This window comes from Phycodurus eques, unplaced genomic scaffold (assembly GCF_024500275.1).
Source record: "Phycodurus eques isolate BA_2022a unplaced genomic scaffold, UOR_Pequ_1.1 contig_342, whole genome shotgun sequence".
Classification (NCBI taxonomy): domain Eukaryota; kingdom Metazoa; phylum Chordata; class Actinopteri; order Syngnathiformes; family Syngnathidae; genus Phycodurus; species Phycodurus eques.
In genome coordinates this window covers 1-26570 of record NW_026904339.1, presented here as the reverse complement: position 1 = coordinate 26570, position 26570 = coordinate 1, and the positions used below count along the sequence as shown (strand labels likewise).

Sequence of the window (26570 nt, the reverse complement as noted above, 5' to 3'; positions counted from 1 at the left end):
CAGCACAATTAATTGAACCATTAATTTATGATGCACTAACTGTTTGTTAAATGTTATTAATCTGAGTTTTCTCGGCACAGTTTGACCACACGGGACACCTGGCTGGGCAGGTACGTGCGAGCCAGCGTAGCAGCTTTGGGTAGGCGGTTGGTTCTGATCAGAAGCTCCAAACATTGATCCAGTCTGTGTGGAAATGATGACAGAACAACAGTTACACCTTTGACTTTCACCGCAAACTTCGGACCATTCAGTCTTCTGTCACATGGGGTACTTAATTCCCTGGCAGGAAGGTCATGAAGGCCATGTTGTAGTTTCCCCTCAGCTGGGTGGCGGCAACAATAAAGGCATAAAGCTCCGATTTGCTGCTTTAATGGCTTTATTAGCTCTTCTGCACATTCAACGTCAACGAGTCCACCGCTAATCGCTACTCTTCCCTGGTCGCCATCACTCCACACACTCGCACCTCCGTGCACTCCTTGCTCCTTCACAGTCCCGCCGGACGACGCCTGCGCAGTCCCGTCTCACTCACACATCGACGCACACGCCCACACACACTGAGCTTGCTGTCACAATCACGTGGGACAATACCCATCACAGAAGTATTTCGCCGTAAATTTCAACGAGTCAACTTTCGACTAACGGTGAAAGCCGACTTACACAGAAATTCGTGTTACGTCGCCAGCGTAGGAACTCGTTCGTAAATCGAGGACTTCCTTTACTCGCAGGCATATATGATTCATCCTATGCAACGAATGACTGATATTACTGCAGTTTACTGAGTTTTGACTGGCACCATGGACAATATATCCGTATGTCTGAATTATACTGCTCCTAGGTGGCCGTGGTGCAAACACCAGAACTGGCACAATGTCCATTAAATTGAAGCAAAAAAAATATGTCAAAATTTATTTTGACTCCACATTAAAAAAAAAAATATTTTCAGAGAGACATGCATGTATTGATGGAATTTTCGTTAATTTGTGGAAAGATGAATGAAGAGATGTAATATTGAAAGATGATTTGAGATACAAGTATGTGAACTTACAAACATGGTCACTAAATGAACTGTACTCAAGGCACCACTGTATTCTTAAAAAAGGACTCAAGTTACCTCTGCTTCTCCCGTCCACTGGTAGGCAAGCTTCAATTCTCCCAGCTGCAAGGCCACCTCAAACCTGTGCTCAGGGTCTGTCAACAGTGCTAACACCTGCTGCTTGAAACCCTGGAGACCCAGAAGACAAAAAAAAAACTAATAAGCACAGAGGAAGCCATCAATCGGTCGAACAACTAGGAATCAAAGAATGTGTAATGACAGGCCAATAATGAACTAAGTTCAGACTTGTTTTTCCAGGAAGTGGGCCACTCTGGTCCGTTGCTCTTTAGATATTGTGGGAAGCTCCTTGTCGGAAACTCCAAAGTCCCTTCTCATGGCAGCAGTCTGGTCCTCAAGGACTGAGACCAGCAGGGCGTAGCTGACGATGTTGAGCTCCTTGTCTCCCAGGTAGAGACTGTTATCTTTGGGGATGTAACCCAGTCAATACATGGTTCTGCACGGAGAGGGAACATCTTAAATGATGGCTCATTTCTGTGTTCTGCTATAACTTTACATACAACTGGAGCTGACTTGAAAATAAGTTTAAGGTGACTTGAATGCAATCATAAATATCTGACCTGTCCAAGTGAGCAATCGTGACAATCTCTCCCCCGACAACGTAGTTGAGTCTGTTCACAGAGCTTGTGTAGATGAAGCAGTCACCAACCCAGAGTCCAGTCTTCACAATCTCCTGGATCTCTCCCTGGACCTGAACCAGGAGAAAATCCATGAACTTACAAATGTAATGTGGTATCGTCGTGGTGACGTTATGAGAAATTTTTCACAATACAGTGAGTATTTCCACTTTTCAGTGATATATGGCCATGGCCCAATGTTTAAGATCATCGCGACCACCGTGGGGGACCTACGTTCAGGACCCCGACTGGACCATCCGCCAACATCCCCCAGACTCACGGCTGTGGTGTCCTTGAGCAAGACAACGATACCCCGAAATGTTCCCCGGGCGCTTCAGCTACCCGCTGCTCCAGTGTGTTCCACTAACAAGTGTATGTGTTCACTGTGATGGGTTAAATGCAGACAACAAATTTCATGTACATGCATGCATGTTCATGACAATAAAAGACAGTTCAACTTCTTCTTGCACTGTACGCTAATTTAATTGTACTTTTTTTTTTACCTTTGTATTAAATGTTTATAAACTGTTTTTTTTTCTTTGTTTTTAAAAGCTTTTAATCATGTAAAGCACATTGAGTTACCTTGTGTATGAAAGGCACTATATAAATACATTTGCTTTGCTGTTTGACATATTGTAAGCGTGATTTTTTTGTGGCACTGGCGTAGTAATGGCTTTCTTCTGGCAACTCGACCATTCAGTCCATTTTTCTTCTAGTGCCTCCTTATTGTGCATCTTGAAACATCCACACCACTTTTTTCAGATTAGTCAATTTAGCTTATTGCAAACAATGTACAATATCTGAATACAGACGGTGGAGCAACCGATGTAGACAGATAATATAACAATACTCAGAGGCATATATTTGTCATCCTCTGCAAATGGTACGATAAGGAGGGGGGGAACCCAGAGAGCAGCTACGGGGCATGAGAGGGGAGCCCCCACGGCCAGCAGCCATGCAGCCCAAGGGGCCCGGCCTCAGTAGCACTACGATGACTGCCAGATCCCTGACTGACAGTCATTGGCCATACCCTGTGTATAAGTGCCCCCTGAGTGGTGTGGTGCATTAAAATCTGGAGTGGCCCGCGAGACTGGGGGAGGGATGGGGGCGGCTGTACTTTGGTTTTTTTCCCACAGTTAGACCACACGGGACACCGAGCTGGGCAGATCTTTGAAATTCTTGAAGATTCTGTTGCTTTCTCTAATCACATATCTGTTGAAAAGAGGCATGAACTATTACATATGCATGTTGGAGTCGCCGACTCCTCCCTGTCCATGCCCACATTTGAATATGCTAATCACATTTAAATGAACCCTGCACCTGAGATGCCGATCTCTGCATGATCAGAAAGAAAGGAAAATGAGCAAGGTAATGAAGAAAAATTATTTTTCTGAATGTGAAGTTGCTCAATGAAGTAGAGGCACGCAAGAAAATCATCTTTGGCACACTGTCCTCCAGCGTTAACAACACACGAAAGAGGAGCAAATGGGACAGCGCCTGTGCGGCTGTCAATGCTTTAGAGAGAGAATAGAGCATACACGCTGAACTGGGATTGAACCTGGGTCCTCAGAACTGTGAGGCTGACACTCTAACCAGTAGGCCACCATGCCACTGCACTTGTAGTACATCTTTTGAATTCAAATAGAAGCACATCAGCATAGCAAAGCTCAAAAACTTCAACTCCTTTTTGATTACTCAATTTATTATTTTAATACACAGGAGTGGACACGCACCGCTGAAAAAAAAGTCTTTTTTTTTAGGAGAAGAGGGGTAAATGTGAGTGCGAATGCTTGTTTGTTTGTATGTGCCCTGCGATTGGCTGGCAACCAGTTCAGGGTATACCCCGCCTCCTGCCCGATGATAGCTGGGATAGGCTGCAGCACGCCCGCGACCCTAGTGAGGAGAAGTGGCTCAGAAAATGGATGGATGGATGTGTTTGAGCATAATCCGTTTGAACCACCGACAGCAGCTGTCTAGTTTGGTGCAGGATGACACTGTAGTGTTGAGGACAAGGATAGTGCCCTCGAGTGTCTCGCCTAACGATTGGAAGTTAGCGGTTTGTCTCTCCATACTGCGTCAAATGTTAGGAATTTCAGTCGGAGGTTTCTTAACCGTGTTTAAGCTGATGCCGTTAACCGTGGAGGTTCCTATGCTAAACAATGAGTAAGCCCCCGACAAAACGCTTTGGATGTCTGGGGATTCCGCGGAGGTCGGCCTGGGTGACGGCGAATTTTTCTAGTTGGTGGAGCAGGTGTGTGGTGTCGAAGGCGGCATGGTGGATAGCGTTGCGGGACCACGTGGCTCATGGGGAGAACATACAAACTCACACAGGCGAGGCCAGATTTGAACCCGTCCTCAGAACTGTGAGGGAGACGTGCTAACCATGCCGCAGTGACAGCTAAATTAGCTCCTTAATGAATACGCTAAGTCTATCCAGCACAAGAAAGCCTTGTAGCTCAGTGGTTAGATCACTGGTTTAGTAAACCATTGCTTGTGAGGTCCATTCTAACTGAGGCCTGAAGTCAATTTTCGCAGTTGCAATTCATGATGCTATCCACAGTTGGAATGTGGGTGTCTGCATGGTCATTTTGAGTGTGTTTCATTTTGCAAAATGAGGTGTTGTAAGTACATTAGCTGAAACACTAACAGGCCTCATGGCTGGCACCTCCTCCTCCGGTTGAATTTACAAAGACATAATGTAGCTCCTTCTGACCTGCTCTCTACTTTTCCATCAACATCCTCAAAGCAAATAATGTGCTACTCTTTCTAGTCATGAAACCATACTGTTGCTCGCAAATACTCACTTCTGTCCTGAGTCTAGCCTCCACTACTCTTTCCCATAACATCATTGTGTGGCTCATCAACTTTATTCCTCTACAGTTCCCACAGTTCTGCACATCACCTTTGTTCTTAAGAATTGGCACCGGCACACTTTTCCTCCATTCCTCAGGCATCTTACACAAATGACTGAGAACTATGTGAATTTCTTGGGTAGCCCCTCACTTACACTCTGGTCCTGTAGATTTTTATAATTTACATAGCCACTCCCACCACACTTCAGTTGTACAGCCGGTTCCATGACCCCCTGTCCTGCATGCTTCCACTCCTATCCCTGTCCTGTCCAGTCCTGTCCTATCTTGTTGTATCCTTCCCTCACAGGGGGTAGCACAACTGCCCCATACAACACTCGATTCTGTGTCATTGTACGAGATTACTTTCCTCATCTTGTTAACAGCTAGAGAGAGTTTTGTCTTTTGTTGTCATATTTTCCTCTATTATTTAGCTACCTTTTCACTATGTCTCTTTTTTTGTTTCTGAAATTGCCCTTCACAATCTTTGCTCTATTCAACTGAACGATTGTAATTCTCAATAAATATCCATTAGAATACAAAGAAACCACAACTCAAGAATGGTTAGCATAAACATTGAATCTGTATCTGGGTGGAAGGCCCTAGTGAGAAATGAAATCACGACCCCTGGTTTACAAGATCAGTGCTCTCGCCCCTGAGATATGAGACCTTCTGTTAGCATTTTAGCTCATGAACTTTTACCGAATTTTACAAAATGAAGTGCAAGTGTTGGAAATGTCTATGATCAGCTTGTTAACCATAGTGCTAATGGTAGGTTAGCAAAGGATGACAGAGTACGTCATTGCATTTGACATGCTCAAATTGACTATTCAGAAAGCTGGTTTTCCACCTTGGCTAGCATCATGTATTAAAAATGTGATACTAGACTTCTGGCCTCAGTGAGAATTGAAATCACGACCGCTGGTTTACGAGACCAGTGCTCTAGGCACTGCGCTATGAGGCCTTTCTTTTCATGCTAGAGTTACCATTTTGGTTAATGACCTAACAACCACAAGGCATTTGCATTGTTGGCTTGTTTAGAAAAAAGGTTTCAAGGAATTTAATTGAAAATTTAATTAAAAATAATTGAAAATTTAATTAAAAATTTTGAGGACAGAGTTGATGTTAGTCACCTAATGACAACTGCAGAGTGTCACAGTTGGGTGGAGTTATCCTGTTTCACATAATATATTGCAGTTTTAGATTGCCAACAGGTGCCAGTGAAAATTGAATTCATGACCCCTGGTTTACAAGACCAGTGTTCTAACAGCTGAGATATGAGGCCTTGAGTTTTAGACTAGTCAAAGGCAGGATAAGAGCAATGGCGTGTGATGTTGGTAGTTGCCATGGTCAAACAGCATTTTGAAAATCCAAGGACAACAATCCTGAAAGTCCAAGAACATTGCTTTGATTGGAGGAGACAAAACATTGACCTGCAGGTTTTTGAGGTATTCTCAGGACAACTACATCACTGTTTCCAGTATATTTTCTTGGTTAACCCAACCACATGGCTCGTACTACTGAGGCAAGAGGCCTCACTCTTTGGTCTCGCGGAATCCTTTCGGTGAACAAGCCAACACAGCACTAACGAAGACAGAAGATTACTGATACATTGAAGTACCTATACCAACATCCGCATCACAGCCCATAAACCATATAACTTGTCATCTGGCCCCAGTGAGAGTTGAAATCACGACCGCTGGTTTACAAGACCAGGGCTGAGGAAATGGGTTGGGTGGGAGTGCTTGCAAATAGTGAATGATAGTTCCAGTATATGGTTATTTGTACTTGAGAAAACTTCATAATGCAGGGATGACTTAGCATGGGGGGACTGATATCAGGGCTGCAAAATGATGCCTTAGTATGTTCAGCAAAAATGTCCACAGAACGTACACTACCAAGTCAAGAATGGTTAGCATAAGTACAGAATCTGTATTTGGGTGGTAGGCCCAGTGAGAATTGAACTCACGAAGCCGGTTTTACAAGACCATTGTTTTACCCCCTGAGCTACAAGACCTTCTGTTATGAAATTAGCTCATGTGCTAACACCGAAGTGTTTACAAAATTCAGGGCCATCCGTACATGGTTGGCCTCACCCATATTTTATAAACGTTGCCCTTCATCCATGCAGAGACTCTTCTGTCACATGACACACCTGACACCTTCCTCCACCCGTTCCAACCTGCTTGGACCCGTTTCTTCACTTCCTGACCACACTCACCATTGCTCTCGACGGTTGACCCCAAGTATTTCAAGTCCTCCACCCTTGGTATCTCTTCTCCCTGTAGCGTCACTCTTCCCCCACCGCCCCTCTCATTCATGCACATATATTCTGTCTTACTTCGGCTAATCTTCATTCCTGTTCTTTCCAGTTCATGCCTCCATCTTTCTAACTGTTCCTCCAGCTGCTCACTGCTTTCACTGCAGATCACAATGTCATCTGCAAACATCATGGTCCACGGGGACCTGTCAGCCTATCCATCACCACTGCAAAAAGGAAGGGGCTCAGGGCTGAACCCTGATGCAGTCCCACCTCCACCTTAAATTCGTCTGTCACACCTACAGCACACCTCACCGCTGTTCTGCCGCCCTCGTACATGTCCTGTATTATTCTAACATACTTCTCTGCCACTCCAGACTTCCGCATGCAGTACCACAGTTACTCTCTGGGTACTCTGTCATAGGCTTTCTCTAGATCTACAAAGATACAATGTAGCTCGTTCTGACCTTCTCTGTACTTTTCCATCAGCATACTCAAGGCAAATAATGCATCTGTGGTACTGTTTCTGGGCATGACACCATACTGTTGCTCGCAAATACTCACTTCTGTCCTGAGTCTAGCCTCCACTACTTTTTCCCATAACTTCATTGTGTGGCTCATCAACTTTATTCCTCTATAGTTCCCACAGCTCTGCACAACACCTTTGTTCTTAAAAATGGGCACCAGCACACTTTTCCTCCATTCCTCAGGCATCTTCAACAAATGACTGAGAACTATGCGAATTTCTTGGGTAGCCCCTCGCTAACACTCTGGTCCTGTAGATGTTTATAATTTACATAGCCACTCCCACCACACTTCAGTTGTACAGCCGGGTCCACGACCCCCTGTCCTGCAGGCTTCCACTCCTGTCCCTGTCCTGTCCAATTCCGTCCTATCTTGTTGTATCCTTACCTCACAGGGTGGAGAAGAAATGCCCCACACAACACTCGATTCTGCGTAATTGTACACGATTACTTTCATCATCTTGTTAACAGCTAGAGTTTGATCTTTTGTTGTCTTATTTTCCTATATTATTTAGCTACCTTTTTACTGTCTCCTTTTTTTTGTTTCTGAAATTGCCCTTTAAAAACTGCTCTATTCGACTGAACGATTGTAATTCTCAATAAATATCCATTAGAATACAAAGAAACCACAACTCAAGAATGGTTAGCATAAACATTGGATCTGTATCTGGGTGGTAGGCCTCAGTGAGAATTGAAATCATGACCCCTGGTTTACAAGACCAGTGCTCTCGCCCCTGAGATATGAGACCTTCTGTTAGCATTTTATCTCATGAGCTATCACCTATCCATCCATCCATCCATCCATCCATCCATCGACTACCTCTTATCCGAGGTCGGGTCCCGGGGGCAGTAGCTTGAGCAGGGACCCCCAGACTTCCCTTTCCCCAGCCACTTCATCCATCTCTTCCGGGGGATCCCGAGGTGTTCCCAGGCCAGCCGAAGGATGTAGTCTCTCCAGCGTGTCCTGGGTCGTCCCCGGGGTCTCCTCCCGGTAGGACGTGCCCGGAACTCCTCACCAGGGAGGCGTCCGGGAGGCATCTGAATTAGATGCCCCAGCCACCTAATCTGGCTCCTCTCGATGTGAAGGAGCAACGGCTCGACTCTGAGATCCTCCCGGATGACCGAGCTTCTCACCCTATCTCTAAGGGAGAGCCCGGACACCCTGCGGAGGAAACTCATTTCGGCCGCTTGTATCCGGGCTCTCGTTCTTTCGGTCACGACTCACAGCTTGTGACCATAGGTGAGGGTAGGAACGTAGATCGACCGGTAAATCGAGAGCTTCGCCTTCTGGCTTAGCTCCTTCTTGACCACAACGGATCGATACAAAGTCCGCATCACTGCAGATGCTGCACCGATCCGCCTGTCGATCTTCCGTTCCATTCTTCCCTCACTCGTGAACAAGACCCCAAGATACTTGAACTCCTCCACTTGGGGCAGGATCTCATCCCCGACTTGGAGAGGGCACGCCACCCTTTTCCGACTGAGGACTATGGTCTCAGATTTGGAGGGGCTGATTCTCATCCCAGCCGCTTCAAACTCGGCTGCGAACTGCTCCAATGAGAGTTGGAGGTCACGGTTTGATGAAGCCAACAGAACCACATCATCTGCAAAAAGCACAGATGTAATACTGAGGCCACCAAACCGGACCCCCTCCACGCCTAGAAATTCTGTCCATAAAAGTTATGAACAGAATCGGTGACAAAGGGCAGCCTTGGCGGAGTCCAACCCTCACCGGAAACAAGTGCGACTTACTGCCGGATATGCAGACCAAACTCTAACTCCGGTCGTACAGGGACCGAACAGCCCGTATCAGGGGGTTCGGTACCCCATACTCCCGAAGCACCCCCACAGGACCACCCGAGGGACACGGTCGAACGCCTTCTCCAAGTCCACAAAACACATGTAGACTGGTTGGGCGAACTCCCATGCACCCTCGAGGGCCCTGCCAAGGGTGTAGAGCTGGTCCACTGTTCCACGACCAGGACGAAAACCACAATGCTCCTCCTGAATCTGGGATTCAACTTCCTGACGGACCCTCCTCTCCAGCACCCCTGAATAGACCTTACCAGGGAGTCTGAGGAGTGTGATCCCCCTGTAGTTGGAACACACCCTCCGGTCCCCCTTCTTAAAAAGGGGGACCACCACCCCAGTCTGCCAATCCAGAGGCACTGTCCTCGATGTCCATGCGATGTTGCAGAGGCGTGTCAACCAGGACAGCCCTACAACGTCCAGAGCCTTGAGGAACTCCAGGCGAATCTCATCCACCCCTGGGGCCTTGCCACCGAGGAGCTTTTTAACCACCTCGGTGACCTCAATCCCAGAGATAGGAGAGCCCGAGCTATCACCTAATTTTACAAAAAGGAAGAGCAAAGCTTGGAAATGTCTGTGATCAGCTTGTTAACTATAGTGCTCATGGGTGGTTAGCAAGGGATGACAGAGTACGTAATGGCTTTTGACACGTTCAAAATGACAATCCAGAAAGCTGGTTTCCCACCTTGGCTCGCGTCATGGAAACAAATGTGAAACTAGACTTCTGGCCTCAGTGAGAGTTGAACTCACAATTCCTGGTTTACTAGACCTGTGCTCAAGCCACTGAGCTATGAGGCCTTGCTTTTCACACTAGAGTTACCATTTTGGTTAACTAGCTAACAAACACGGCATTTGTCGGTTTGTTTAGAAAAAAGGTTTTAAAGAATTTAATTGTCATATCAACACACATTTAAACATGCTATGGGCAATTTGGAGTCTTCAATTAACCTACCCTGCATGTTTTTGAGATGTGGGAGGAAACCAGAGTACCTGGTGAATTGAAGGTGTGTGTTTAAAAAGTACATTTCATTTGTCAGTTTGGGGGAATACAGTTACTCTTGTTCATGCATTGTTGACCTTCAGTAGGACCAAAAAAAAAAAACAATTAAGTTCCGTTTCCAAAACACTTGGGTAATACATTATTAAGTTTTGTTATCCATGAGAATATGTAGGAGTTTAGATTACTGAAGGATGATGGTTTTAAGGTGACTCCCCCTTTTCTGATAACAACCAAGGCCAGAGGTACCTTCTGCTAAACATATATCAAAACCTTCTGCTGAACAGTCATAACGAAACCTTCTGACGTGTATAAAAGGAGTTAGTTCAAATAAACAAGGTGTGTCATTCAATGAACCTGCACTCTGGTGTACAGTTGATTGAATGCACCCTAAGACTCAGCATGTTGGTGTCTTATTTTCTCCACTCTTTTTGGACAAAGAAAATGAACACGCAAGGGACGATTGAAGGTTCCATGATCTATTGAACATTGACATTATATTACGTCCTTAACACTAGCTAACAAACACAGTGGGCAAATTCATTGTCGGCTTGTTTAGAAAAAAGGTTTTAAGGAATTTAATTGTCATACCAACACACATTTACAGATGCTATGGGCAATTTCTAATCTTCAATTAACCTACCATGCATGTTTTTGCAATGTGGGAGGAAACACGAGTACCTGGTGAAGGCCCTCGCAGGCACCGCGAGAACATGCAAGCTCCACACAGGCGAGGGCTAAGTTAGTATTTTGATTAACGAGCTAACAACAACAAAGTGGGCAAAAGTGCATTGTCAGCTTGTAAAGAAACAAGGTTTCAATGAATTTAATTGTCTTACCAACACACATTTACACATGATATTGCACGAAATTCGATACCCAAAGTCCTGGCATTAGCCGAATAAGTCTTAAAGGGAAATCAGAATAGAATTAGAAAATAAAAATAAATAACGCAATGATAACACAACGATAACAACAATAAAGCAAATGCTAAACCCCAGTTGTGAGTTAGCGCAAAGATGCAAATGCAGCAGAAATACGAATGTGTGGGGCTTGAATTGTGCATGATATTTACATGCTCATTTAGTTACTGTTTTACTATACCAGGGATCTAAGCACTTGTTGTCTAGGGTACCGTTGGTATTTTGGTGAAAGCGCTAATTTCGTTTCCACAGAATAATATGTCCCAGATTAGCTCGTAGTGGGTAGTAGAAGGTGTATGTTTAAAAAGCACTTTGTATTTGTCAGTTTGGGGGAATACAGTTACTCTTGTTCATGCATTGTTGACCTTCAGTTGGACCAAAATGGTAATTTATGGTACAGAGATTGTGAGTATTTACTGAGGAGAAGAAGGTTGCTGTTCCAATGACAACTGCAGAGTGTATCAGTTGGGTGGAGTTATCTTGTTTCACCTAATATATTGCAGCTATTTAGATTGCCAACAGGTGCAACTGAGAATTGAACTCACAACCCCTGGTTTACAAGACCAGTGCTCTAACGGCTGAGCTATGAGGCCTTGGGTTTTAGCCTAGTCAAAGGCAGGATAAGAGCAATGGAGTGTGATGTTGGTAGTTGCCATGGTCAAACAGCATTTTGAAAATCCAAGGACAACAATCCTAAAATCCAAGAACATTGCTTTGATTGGAGGAGACAAAACATTGACCTGCAGGTTTTTGAGGTATTCTCTTCTGAGACTCTTCTGTCACATAACACACCTGACACCTTCCCCCACCCGTTCCAACCTGCTTGGACCCGTTTCTTCACTTCCTGACCACACTCACCATTGCTCTAGACGGTTGACCCCAAGTATTTCAAGTCCCCCACCCTCTCTTCTCCCTGTAGCCTCACTCTTCCCCCACCACCCCTCTCATTCATGCACATATATTTTGTCTTACTTCGGCTAATCTTTATTAATCTTTATTCCTCTGCCTATCCATCACCACTGCAAACAGGAAGGTGCTCCGGGCTGATCCTTGATGGAGTCCCACTGCCACCTTAAATTCGTCTGTCACACCTACAGCACACCTCACCGCTGTTCTGCTGCCCTCGTACATGTCCTGTATTATTCTAACATACATCTCTGCCACTCCAGACTTCCACATGCAGTACCAGAGTTGCTCTCTGGGTACTCTGTCATAGATCTTTCTCTAGATCTACAAAGACACAATGTAGCTCGTTCTGACCTTCTCTGTACTTTTCTATCAACATACACAAGGCAAATAATGCATCTGTGGTACTCTTTCAAGACATGAAACCATACTGTTGCTCGCTGTTTACTTGTCATACCAAAATACATTTACACATGCTATGGGCAATTTATAGTCTTCAATTCATCTACCATGCATGTTTTTGCAATTTGGGAGGAAACCGCAGTACCTGGTGAAGGCCTACGCTGTTCCAATGACAACTGCAGAGTGTAGCATTTGGCTGGAGTTATCCTGTTTCACATAATCAATAGCAGTTGTTTAAATTGCCAACAGGCCCCAGTGATAATTGAACTCATGACCCCTGGCCAAGCGGAATGCAGCTTTGGTGGTCGCTGAAGCAAAAACCCAGGCATAGGAGGAGTTCGGTGAGGCCATGGAGAAAGACTTCCGGACGGCTTCGAGGATATTCTTGTCCACCATCCGGCATCCCAGGAGGGTTAAGCAGTGCACCATCAACACTGTGTATAGTGGGGATGGGGCGCTTCTGACCTCGACTCGGGATGTTGTTAGCCGGTGGGGAGAATACTTCGAAGACCTCCTCAATTCCACCGACACGCCTTCCCATGAGGGAGCAGAGTCTGGGTTCTCTGAGGCGGGCTCTCCTATCTCCGAGGTGGTTCAAAAGCTCCTCGGCGGCAAGGCCGCGGGGGTGGATGAGATTTGCCTGGAGTTCCTCAAGGCTCTGGATGTTGTGGGGGTGTCCTGGTTGACACACCTCTGCAACATCGCATGGACATCGGGGACAGTGCCTCTGGATTGGCAGACTGTGGTGGTGGTTCCCCTTTTTAAGAAGGGGGACCGGAGCGTGTGTTCCAACTACAGGGGGATCACACACCTCAGCCTCCCTGGTAAGGTCTATTCAGGGGTGCTGGAGAGGAGTGTCCGTCGGGAAGTTGAATCTCAGATTCAGGAGGAGCAGTGTGGTTTTCGTCCTGGCCGTGGAACAGTGGACCAGCTCTACACCCTTGGCAGTGTCCTCGAGGGTGCATGGGAGTTCGCCCAACCAGTCTACAAGTGTTTTGTGGACTTGGAGAAGGCGTTCGACCGTGTCCCTCGGGGGGTCCTGTGGGGGGTGCTTCGGGAGTATCGGGTACCGAACCCCCTGATACGGGCTGTTCGGTCCCTGTACGACCAGTCTCAGAGCTTGGTCCGCATTGCCAGCAGTAAGTCGGACTCGTTTCCGGTGAGGGTTGGACTCCACCAAGACTGCCGCCCTTTGATTCTGTTCATACCTTTTATGGACAGAATTTGGAGGTGCAGCCGAGGCGTAGAGGGGGTCCGGTTTGGTGGCCTCAGTATTTCATCTCTGCTTTTTACAGATGATGTGGTTCTGTTGGCTTCATCAGGCCACGATCTCTAACTCTCACTGGATCGATTCGCAGCAGAGTGTGATGCGGCTGAGAATCAGCACCTCCAAATCTGAGACCATGGATGGACCAAGGGTGGAGTGCACTCTCCTTATCCGGGATGAGATCCTCCCCCAAGTGGAGGAGTTCAAATATATTGGGGTCTTGTTCACAAGTGAGGGAAGAATGGAACGGGAGATCGACAGGCGGATCGGTGCAGCGTCTGCAATGATGCGGACTTTGTATCGGTCCGTTGTGGGGAAGAAGGAGCTAAGATGAAAGGCAAAGCTCTCGATTTACCGGTCGATCTACGTTCCTACCCTCACCTATGGTCACGAGCTGGGGGTCGTGACCAAAAGAACAAGATCTCAGATACAAGCGGCCGAAATGAGTTTCCTCCGCAGGGTATCCCGGCTCTCCCTTAGAGATAGGGTGAGAAGTTAGGTCATCCGGGAGGGGCTCAGAATAAAGCCGCTGCTCCTCCGCATTGAGAGGAACCAGATGAGGTGGCTCGGGCATTTGATTAGGATGCCTCCCGGACACCTCCCTGGTGAGGTGATCTGTGCACGTCGCACCGGGAAGAGACCCAGGACACGACCCAGGACACGCTGGAGAGACTATGTCTCTCAGCTGGCCTGGGAACGCCTCGGGATCCCCTCGGAAAAGCTGGAGGAAGTGGCTGGGGAGAGGGAAGTCTGGGCTTCCCTGCTGAGGCTGCTGCCCCCGCAACCCGACCTCGGATAAGCAGAGGAAAATGAATGAATGAATATATATATATATATATATATATATATATATATATTGTGTATGCCCTCTATGGACCATAAAAGCAGTATTGTGTTATCACCATGACTCTAAATTTGGCATATTTTCAGAAATAATTTCAAAGTGGAATATTTGATGAGGAAATTAGAGCCTTGAAAAGGTCAATAAGTCATAAAGTTTTTTTCCCCACGTTTTATCGTTTTGGTACACAGGCTGTTCACAAACAACCATTCACACCTACGGGAAATTTCAAGATTTGTTCAATCAACCTACCATGTTTTGTGCAAGAAAACCCACGCAGGCACAGGGAGAACATGCAAACTCCACAGGTGAGGCTGGATTTAAACGCGGGTCCTCAGAACTGTGAGGCAGATGTGCATTCGTTCTACCCTAAATCGGTCATATTGGAATGTTTTTTTGGGGGGGGACTTTCAACCCCTCACAATGTTGAGCTTTTTTTTTTTCATCCCCTGGCGATTGAATTTGTATATTTTGTGCTTCGTTTCCGCAGCAGCCCGGAGGCCTGAACATTTTGGCACAGTCTCTGGTGCCGCCTGATGGATGAAAATGTATTTGCATACTTGAATTTTTTCCCCCCAATTCTCAAAACAATGACAAACTGAGAAATAATGGCAGAAGCATTTTAAGACATCAGGCTTACAGTATATTGAAAAATATGATTAATAATGGGAGTCAATGGGGCAAAAAAAAATGGCAGTATGCACAACATGGGGCCTCATGCTTTCTCTCTCCCGACTTCTAATGACTTGGAAATTGGACCATGGTGGCATTTTAAAGCTTCACTTGTGCAAAACAGTGTGGCCAAATTTCGACCCTTTAGCGTTTTTCTTGAAGTGATTTGTCTTTGTTCAAAACGTCATAGTCAAATTGTGCAGAAAAAGTCCTCATGGTCGCACAAGGTTAAATAATATGACCAGCCATACAGTATTATATACAATTATTTCTAATGCATTATTGTTCATTCAAATATGAATATGAATGAATGAATACTTTAAATCAGTTTGTTTCTCATCACGTTTGTTTCTAAAAGTAATGCAAACACCACAAGTTTATTTATTCATCTACATGTCTACATCTAATACTGTATCTTTGTATCTGTTCAGCCGGGTGTTTGAGAGCTTGATGAGAGAGATGGGTAGGTGATAACTTTGCTTAAGTTTTGTTTTTTTCAATCTCCCTGCCTTTCCTAGTTTATAATACGTGACAACAACGCATAGTCCTTCAGTGAACATGTTGCGTGAACGTGAACCTCAGGGATGAATCACTAACTGAACGAGGAAGCACTTGAATGATTGTGTGAAAAAGAACTGAACGATTCAGCGAAGGAAGCTTTTGAACGAACTGATTCAGTACACTCAAAAGAACTGCCGTGCCCATCGCTACTACAAATGTATAAGAAATAACAGCAATAACGGCACTTGATTCGACATGTCACTTACCGTCCATCCAAGGGTAACAAATGTGCAACAAATCACCATATATCAAATCAACTGTTTTTTTTCTTCTTTAATTCTGTTTGCTCTAGTAGTCCACTAATTATACTGGAAATGCAAATTTAAGAGCTGGATATCAAGTTTTGTCATGGTCTGTGTTTTGGTTTGGGTTGTGTTTAGTTTTGTTCCATGTTTTCCTGTGTTCCATGTTTGTCGTGTGCTCATTAAGTTGTTGTGTCCACCTGTTCTCGTCGGCTTTGTGTCAACCAATCAGCTCTCTCCAGCCACTCATGTCTTGTCCAGGTGTTCCTCGTTGTCTCGTCTATCTGTTTGTATTTAGTTACCTGGTTTCTTTCAGTTCTTGTCGGTTCATTGTCGTTGTCACATGTCTCTGCCATGTCATAGTCGTCAGTTGTCTTTATCATTGTGGTATGTTTTTGTCAGGTGTCATTCTCCCTTTCTATTCCACGTCTTACTCACAGGTCATAGTTTGTTTCCAGTTTTAGATATTCGAGTGTTTCTTTGTTACTTTGATTTGATTGGTATCTGTTGTGGGACTTTGTTTAGTTTTCCCTTTTTGAAGATTAAATATTATTTTGAGACTCCCGCACTCCTGCCTTGCCTCCCTGCTTCCCTGCAATTGGGTCCACCATGTTCTTACCTTGTGTTACTCGCCCTCACCCTAACCACGTTTATTTAATGCCAAACACAAACATATACAGTAACTCAATATCATAAACAATTCTTCTTTTATTCTTCCTTCTTGAACACCTGCAGACAAACGGCATCTTGACGCGTCAACTCCTATGAAGAGAGAGGTTTTTTTTTTAAGAAGAATGATGATATCAATGTGTGTAAAAATACATCCTGATCAGCTAACAAATCCTGATGACCAACAATTAGAAAGCCACCAGGTCCATTTTGTGCCCTTCAATCAAGTGCTTCCATCCACGATCGGCTTTCTCCCCTTTCCAGATGCAAACAAGCTTGTCTGTCCCCTTCCCAGTACACCAGTCGAAATGATCATCATTGCATTATTGTCTTAATTACAACCACATTGTGGAGGACTTGTCTGCTCAGTTGTCCTGCCATCGACTGGCAACCAGTCCAGTGTGTACCCTACCTCTTGCCTGATTTCAGCTGGGATCATCTCCAGCTCACCTGTGAACCCTCATGAGTAAGTGCTATAGAAAATGGATGGACTTTTCAATATAGAGGCATGTTTTCTTTCTTATGGGGTGAGATATGGCTCAAAATGTTTTTTTTTGTGTTTTTCAGATCCACAAATATATCCTAGATACCCCTCAATTTTTAATGTGCATTTATCATTTGTGGCGGCACGGTGGACGACTGGTTAGAGCGTCAGCCTCACAGTTCTGAGGACCGGGGTTCAATCCCCGGCCCCGCCTGTGTGGAGTTTGCATGTTCTCACCGTGCCTGCATGGGTTTCCTCCGGGCACTTCGGTTTCCTCCCACATCCCAAAAACATGCCCGAATTGGAGACTCTAAATTGCCCGTAGGTGTGACTGTGAGTGTGAATGGTTGTTTGTTTGTATGTGCCCTGCGATTGGCTGGCAACCAGTTCAGGGTGTACCTCTCCTCCTGCCCGATGATAGCTGGTATAGGGTCCAGCATGCCCGCGACCTGAGTGAGGAGAAGCGGCTCAGAAAATGGATGGATGGACGTAACGCAGGTTTCAACTTGAGAAGATTCACACGTGTGGGAAGGCCCTCCCTCCTTCTGCTAGACGACAGTGTTGCTGTCTCCATTGATGACTTGACTACAAGATGTCAACTGACTGTGATGACATAGAAATGGCGGCAATTAAAAAGGTTACTGAAGCAATTATTCAGCCACTGACATACGTCTGTCATTCCAAACTGGTCAATGTCTTTATGTTGTGTATTGATAGCATACACTTTGCTGCTGACAAAACGGTAAGCCTCGTGAGTCACATTCTCATGCATTGCCTTTTATGGGAACGACGACCTCCCCAACATGGGCGCCACATAGGCACACGGTGGCATACCCAAGAGAAGAGACGTAACCAAAAGGAGAAGGCCTCAGGCTGCAGACAGTCTATGGTCAACCCTGTTGAAATCCCCAGTAAACCGACAATGGCTGAACAACAAGTAGCCCTATCATTCGTCAAATAGAAAGCAATCGCCTTCTTCATCTGGCAGGAAGATACAAAAGCCATCTTATTATTACTATAGTGTTTAAATCAGAACATTTGCTAGCTCTCAAACATCTACTATAGTCACACACACACACGCAGAAACACGTGCGCACACAATCCTCTCAAAGATACAGGAACACTGCCATCTGGTGGATAGAGCGAAGGCCTTCCAACACGTGTCAGTCTTTTCAACTTGAAACGACTTACGTTTTTCAAGAATAAATGCGCAGGATACCACAAAAAATAAATACCACAAATTCCAACTACAGCGGTAAAGGAGAAGACTTGCCAATCAGAGACACCTCGCAAGAAGAAACTCATTCATTCAAACGTGTCACCCTGTGTGTGTTCTCAATCGCTCTGCCTGGGTCAAATGGCATGGAAGGGTTTGCTGACAAGTGATGCCATGGGAGAACGCTTTGTTGCCACCCAGAATAACGTACAGTATTGTTGTGATGTCATGGTGAATTGTATTATGAATGTACAGAATGGACGGAGAATAAGCCCGTTTCAACTCAGTGATTATTGTTGGGGAAAAAAAAACAAAATTGTTCCACGCTGCAGTACGGTTACATACGATTGACCCGACTTATGAAATTTTCAAGATACGAGCTGTCGTTGGGCTCTTTTTATACTTTGACTTGCGAGCAAAAATTTGATACGAGCGCTGTGTGGTGCCAGTGAACTCAACTCACTTCACAACAAGCAGCAGTGAGGCAGAGAGTGAACAATTCATTAAAAAAAAAAAAAAACAGCTTAAAGCTGTTTACCGCTTCTGCGAGTTTAAGTTTACTGTCAACCTAAACAAAAAAAAGTGACACATTGTACAACCCCAATTCCAATGAAGTTGGGACGTTGTGTTAAACATAAATAAAAACAGAATACATGTATTTGCAAATCATCCAGCCATCCATCCATCCATTTTCTGAGCCGATTCTCCTCACAAGGGTCGCGGGCCTGCTGGAGCCTATCCCAGCTATCATCGGGTAGGAGGCAGGGTACACCCTGAACTGGTTGCCAGCCAATCGCAGGACACATACAAACAAACAACCATCCGCACTCACGCTCACACCTACGGGCAATTTAGAGCCTCCAATTAATGCATGTTTTTGGGATGTGGGAGGAAACCGGAGTGCCCGGAGAAAACCCACGGAGGCACGGGGAGAACATGCAAACTCCACACAGGCGGGGCCGGGGATTGAACCCAGGTCCTCAGAACTGTGACGCTCTAACCAGTCATCCACCGTGCCGCCATTTGCAAATCATGTTCAACCTATATTTAATTGAATACACTACAAAGACAAGATGTAATGTTCAAACTGATAAACGTGATTGTTTTTAGCAAATAATCCTTAACTTAGAATTTTATGGCGGCAACACATTCCAAAAAAGCTGGGACAGGTGGCAAAAAAGACAGAACTTTGAGGAATGCTCATCAAACCCTGTTTGGAACAGGCGAATTGAGAACAGGTGGGTGCCATGATTGGGTATAAAAGGAGCTTCCCTGAATTGCTCAGTTATTCACAAGCAAAGCTGGGGCGAGGTTCACCTCTTTGTGGACAAGTGCGTGAGAAAATAGTCGAACAATTTAAGAACAAGGTTCATTCAACGTACAATTGCACGGAATTTAGGGATTTCATCATCTATGGTCCATAATATCATCAAAAGGTTCAGAGAATCTGGAGAAATCACTGCATGTAAGCGGCAAAGCCAAAAACCAACATTGAATGCCCGTGACGGTCGATGTCCTTCAGGCGGCACTGCATCAAAAACTGACATCAATGTGTAAAGGATATCACCACATGGGCTCAGGAACACTTCAGAAAACCAATGTCAGTAAATACAATTCGGCGCTACATCCATAAGTGCAACTTGCAACTCTACCATTAAAATTAAAGCCATTTATCATTTATTAACACCCACAAATGCTGCCGGCTTCTCTGGGCCCGAGCTCAACTAAGATGGACTGATGGAAAGTGGAAAAGTGTTCAGTGGTCCGACGAGTCCACATTTCAAACTGTTTTGGGAAATTGTGGACGTCGTGTCCTCCGGGCCAAAGAGGAAAAGAACCATCCGGACTGGTATGGACGCAAAGTTCAAACGCCACCATCTGTGATGGTATGGGGCTGTGTTAGTTCAAATGGCATGGGTAACTTACACATCTGTGAAGGGTTTTCTCCGGGCACTCCGGTTTCCTCCCACATCCCAAAAACATGCAGGAATTGGAGACTCTAAATTGCCCGTAGATGTGAATGTGAGTGCGAATGGTTGTTTGTTTGTATGTGCCCTGCGATTGGCTGGCAATCAGTTCAGGGTGTACCCCGCCTCCTGCCCGATAACAGCTGGGATAGGCTCCAGCACGCCCGTGACCCTAGTGAGGAGAAGCGGCTCGGAAAATGGATGGATGGATAATGCGCACCCATGTATAATACGCACCAAAGTTGACCTAAAAATTCTGGAAAACCCTTCTACCTATGTATAATGCATTTTTACAATGCATGATTTTGCTTCTACCCATATGATCAAAACGAAGTATTATCTGTATTTTGTATTTTTCAAAGAATTATTCTGAAGGTCTTTATTTGAACAAGTAATCCTTTTTTTAATATACTTGCTCTTATTTCGAAATTTACAGCCCTACTTTTATTTAGTAAATTAGAAAACACAATTGTGCTCATATGTTTGATTACCCAGGCAGAATTTGGAAGATGGGTATAATTCTTTCAAGAAAACATGAACGCACCTGGAGCTGAACACGCTCAAGTCTGTAGAGATGATCGTGCACTTCAGGAGGCCTTCTTCACCACAGCTGCCCCTCACGTTGTCCAGCTGCCTTGTGTCAACCGTCGAAACCTTCAAGTTCCTGGGAATTACAGTCTCTCAGGACCTGAAGTGGGCGACCAACATCAACTCCGTCCTCAAAAAGGCCCAGCAGAGGATGTACTTCCTGCGGCTTCTGAGAAAGCACGGCCTGCCACCGGAGCTGCTGAGACAGTTCTACACAGCGGTCATCGAATCAGTCCTGTGTTCTTCCATCACAGTCTGGTTTGGTGCTGCTACAAAAAAGGACAAACTCCGACTGCAACGGACAATCAAAACGGCTGAAAGGATTGTCGGTACCCCCCTACCCACCATTGAGGACTTGCACGCTGCCAGAACTAAGACAAGGGCGTGCAAAATCCTCTCGGACCCTCCGCTCCCCGGTCACCAGCTCTTCCAGCTCCTTCCCTCAGGTAGGCGCTACCGATCAATGCAAACTAGAACTAGTAGACATTCCAACAGCCTCTTCCCTCTTGCGATCAACTTCTTAAACACCTGACCTACAATTCTATTACAGCATGCTGGCAATTTTTTGACTTGAGTTCGTTGTCACATTTCTGTGGGGCCAATTATGTATTACTCGTGCACTCACTGTAGTTGTCTCGCCATGCTGCACTATGTGCATATCCTGGCCACTCATGCCAGAGTAGCATCTGCTCCATTTGCACACTGATTGAGGAGTATCTGTAACATTTTCACAACCAACATTGTCCCAGATTATCGCACTACTCGCTTGAAGTCTCGGCACCCTTTGCACAGTGTTCATTGCACCGGTCTATTGCAATATTAGTCATTCGAACTGCTCTAAGTGCTAGAGGACTCTGCATCTTTTTGCACAATTGTCACCCAAAAAAATAATGTACTGGCATTACCAGATAACTAGCAACCCTTTACTGCTCAGTGACTGTTGTTTTTTTTTTTTTTGTCAATGTCTTTCTGTCTCCAAGTGTTCTGTAAATTGACTGTCTGTTGTACTAGAGCGGCTCCAACTACCGGAGAAACATTCCTTGTGTGTTTTTTGGACACACTTGGCAAATAAAGATGATTCTGATACTGATTCTGATGAAGGACCAGGTGAAACACATTTAATTTTATTTTATTGGGATTCAAATTAAACAGTCAAGAATTTCAGAAAAGCATTGCCTTTAAACAAAACATAACCATAAAGAAATTAATGGAGGTTGTGCATGTACAGTGCATGGTTTGGTTGAACATTTTGGTGTTTAAAATATGTTTCAATCGCTTTTGTTATATTTGTCAGTTTTACAGTAAATATTTCGTGGATTGACCAAAAAAAAAAAAAAACAGCTTGAGGCAAGCTTTGCCTCTTATTTGGAGAACTGTAAACGACGGAGAAAGACCATGTGCTAAGGAATACTTTTAAAAGTGTGTTTTAATATGTTTAAAGCATGTGTGTGTGTGTGTGTGGGGGGGGGGGGGGTTACTGTACCATAATAAAAGGGCTCATAACAATGGAAATACACACAAACCTCAAAAGCATCTTCAATGCCGTCCTCCGTCACTCCTTTGTTGTTCTCTTGTGAGGCAGCTACTTTATCAGCCATGTATCGACGGATGAAGAAAGACTCTTCAGACACGATGCAGACCAACTCATCAGAGTCCGACCAGAAGATCTGCACACAGGACAAAAAATAAAAATGGAGGGATACAAAGGTAAGAATGAGACTGCATGTGTTGCTAGTAAACCACCTTACAAAACATTCATGAAAAAAGCACATAGACCTGAAAGTAGCCATGTGATAACTGGTTGGCATCTTTGTGGAATTTACTAAAATACATGGAATGAGCACTTCAAACACCTCTAAAACCCTCCATAACAAGTACATTGATGAAAAAACTAGTATATTGCATGATTACATTCGTTATTGTACTGCCCACACTGTTCTCACCAATAATGATCCATTTGTGCTATTTAATTGCAGTTTTTAGGGCAAGTGACACCGTTGGAAAAGTCACAGTCATTTTGACTTGCCGACAAGCTTATTTTCAACAAAAACTTGTTGGCCAACCGGAGAAGGGGTTCCCGAAGTAGGTGACGAAACGAAAGTGTCCAGGTCATATGTTGAGAAATAATAAAGTCATACTGTTTCACTCTAATTTGAAGGTGTTTTTGGCCAGCTTTTCTATTGGCCATATCACACAAAAACACTCCCCAAAGAGTCCATTTTTTGCGACACAAACTACATTTTTCCGGAACCCATCATCCCACTTTAAAAATTCTTGATTTACTGTACTCAGGTTGAAGTGGCCATTCCGACCAAACTTGGCATTTAAGACTGTCATTTTTGGAAAACCTTGTCAAGTTTCCTATTAAAAGAGAAACGGACAACTCTTACGTGTTTAGGTTGGATCTCAATGCGGCGGATCAGTTCGGTGTTCTCCAAATCATAAAATTCCAGACCATTCACTGACCTCACCCCAAGCAAGAAACTTCCATAGATGCCTGCAGTGTCCAAAAAAAAAGAACATATTGGTTGTTGTTTTTACCAGCAATAACCTGTTGAACCACAAGTTTGCTTTACGACAGCATTGCCATTACCCTCTGCTCCAAAGTCAGGTGTGAATGATTTCTTTACTTTGAAATTCTGCATTATTTTCGCAACGCTTCTGCTTTCTCTAATCGCATATCTGTTAAAAAAAGAAGAGGCATTTACAATTACATATGCGTTTAAACATACTGATCACCGATCAGCGAGTTTAAAAAAACGATAACCGATCACCGGTCCGATCACAAGATGGAGCAATGTGTCTATTTAAATGACCTGTTCATTTACTGTATATACTTGAGTTCGTTGTCACATTTCTGTGGGGCCAATTATGTATTACTCGTGCACTCACTGTAGTTGTCTCGCCATGCTGCACTATTTGCATATACTGGCCACTCATGCCAGAGTAGCATCTGCTCCATTTGCACACTGATTGAGGAGTATCTGTAACATTTGCACAACCATCATTGTCCCAGATGATCGCACTACTCGTCACTTTAAACCGCATACACTCCTTGAAGTCTCAGCGCCCTTTGCACAATGGTCATTGCACCGTACTATTGCAATATTAGTCATTCGAACTGCTCTAAGTGCTAGAGGACTCTGCATCTTTTTGCACAATTGTTTTTTGTCAATGTCTTTATGTCTCCAAAGTGTTCTGTAAATTGACTGTCTGTTGTACTAGAGCGGCTCCAACTACCGGAGACAAATTCCTTGTGTGTTTTGGACATACTTGGCAAATAAAGATGATTCTGATTCTGATTCTGATACTTGTGTACTTAAATGCTCAAAAAATTCTATTTACAATAAATAATGCATCTTTGTTCATCTATTTATGCCAGTGAGGCATAGTGACAGACAGAACAAATGAATGGTCTTCTATTATATGGCAGAACGAAACATACAGTAATTAATATATCCACTTTTTGTGACATTTTTGTTTGTTGGTGTGCCGTGAGATTTTCGAATTCTATAATAAGTTCCTTGGCTCCAGAAAGGTTAGAAATCACCGCTCTAGTCATATCATGTATTCTAATCAGTCAGGTCAAACCAAGTAGTTCAATTCAAAAAGTGAAACTCATATTATAGATGCACCACACACATTGAAATATTTCATTTTTTTTATACAGGAATAATTTGAGGATTGTAGCTTAAAGCTAATGACAGCTCCAAATTCACCACCTCTAGAATCTAGAATATAACATAACAAACTACTATCAAACAATAGAATTTATTTTTAATGTAGAATTTAGGCAGGAATTTGCCCACTGAAAAGTATTTTGCCAAGTGTTTAAAGACTCTATATGTATGAGTACTAAAATCAATTGAGTTTTCGATATTTTTTTTAGATTTACCTGTATATGATTACTATCGTTACCAGTTACACACACAGAGTACGTTGAAACAATATTTTATTATTTCATGTTGACACAATATTTGATCAAACATTTTTTTTGTCATTCATAAGTCATTTCCAAGAGCCACAACAAACGCCATATTGCAATGCATCACACAATACGTGGCCGAAGATACAGTTGCCTGTGATTATATACATGGCCAGCAGGTGGTTTCGTGTGCACATGAAGCATCCAGAAATGCACCATGACTCGAACCAATGACCGAAGCGTTACGATGTTATGAAGCTTCATCTCGTCATTACTAACTGGTTCTACTACTCAGGGAAAACCCATGTATGCTAGAAATTACTTCATACTGCAGTACCGTAGCGTCATATGATGCACACTCCAGCTTTTATAATGAGCAACATCCTCATTATTTTCAACCAACGAACAGGGGAGAGCGCGAACACAGTCCCCCACTATCAGAAATTATGCAGTCGAGATTCCCACATTTGGAGAATTCGCAGGGGTCAGCACAATCTGAGTGCAATGGCTGAGCCTCACCCTGGGTGAACCACCTTCTTGATCATGGTGTCTCCCCTGCCAGGTAAGTATGAATTGGACTCGGCGCAAGCACGCAAGTCATTTACCCGCACGCTATGTCAAGCGACGGTGTCATCATGAGCATGTGAACAACCATACACACAACGGGCAAGCCGGAACATACGCTAGATGAAATGCTACTGTGTGCTAATACATGAACAAATATGCTTCCTATTTGAGGATTTCAGTTTAAATTGGATTAAACAGTAAATGGATACCAATAATGCACAGCGGCATCGAGAGAGGATAAAATAAGTTGAAAATGAGGTCATTAACACCCAGAAACATATAAACCTCCCTCCATCCATCCATTGTCTTTACCGCTTCTCCTCACGAGGGTCGCGGGCTGCTGGAGCCTATCCCAGCTATCTTCGGGGCGGGAGGCAGGGTACACCATGAACCGGTCGCCAGCCAATCGCAGGGCTCATAGAAACAAACAACCATTCGCTCTCACATTCAAGTCTACGGGCAATTCAGAGTCCACCCATTCGGGTTTAAGAGAAATTGTTGGACGAATTAAAAAACATAGAAAGTAAATATACTTAGAAGTTGTTCTTGACAAAAATAATGCATTCGTCAAGTCGAATGTCAGACACTAAAAAGACTTCCGGTTCCAACAGTTGGCTACGCATCTCAAATTGCTACTGCCACCTACTCAGAGCTATTGCGCATGACACACTTGGTGACGTTTGAGACAAAAAGCATTCATTCTACCTCTCATGGGCTCACCAACTGTGGGAGGGGCCATAGCGGTCAGGTGCAGTGCGAGCTGGGCGGTGGCCGAAGGCAGGGACCTTGGCAATCCGACCCCCGGCTACAGAAGCTGGCTCTAGGGTACGTGGAATGTCGGTCCGACGTGGCAGGCCCAAACGTATTGTGATAGTCTGCTGGGCACGTCTGGCAGAATCCTCTGTCAGAAGGAGTTTCAATTCTCACCGACAGAACTCTGCTCATGTTCCGGGCTAGGCGGGGGACATCGAATCCGAGCGGACCATGTTCCGCGCCTCCATTGCTGAGGCGGTCGAAGCTGTGGCCGTAAGGTGGTCGGTGCCTGTCGTGGCGGCAATCCCCGAACCCGTTGGTGAGGGATGCCGTCAAGCTGAAGAAGGAGTCTGTTAAATATATTGTAGAAGTTATCATTTATTTGCTTAGCTTGCATTAGTATAATGGACAATTTTGAGG

At 44.6% G+C, this 26570-nt stretch overlaps 1 non-coding gene and 1 pseudogene across 1 annotated transcript; both read right to left on the bottom strand.

The window, feature by feature from the left end:
- Positions 1 to 1111: 1111 nt before the first annotated feature.
- LOC133398769 (coatomer subunit beta'-like) lies at positions 1112 to 26136 on the bottom strand (annotated as a pseudogene).
- On the bottom strand, positions 25237 to 25400 carry LOC133398770 (U1 spliceosomal RNA). The gene has a single exon (XR_009768029.1). It is a non-coding gene; the product is annotated as a U1 spliceosomal RNA (small nuclear RNA).
- Positions 26137 to 26570: the final 434 nt, after the last annotated feature.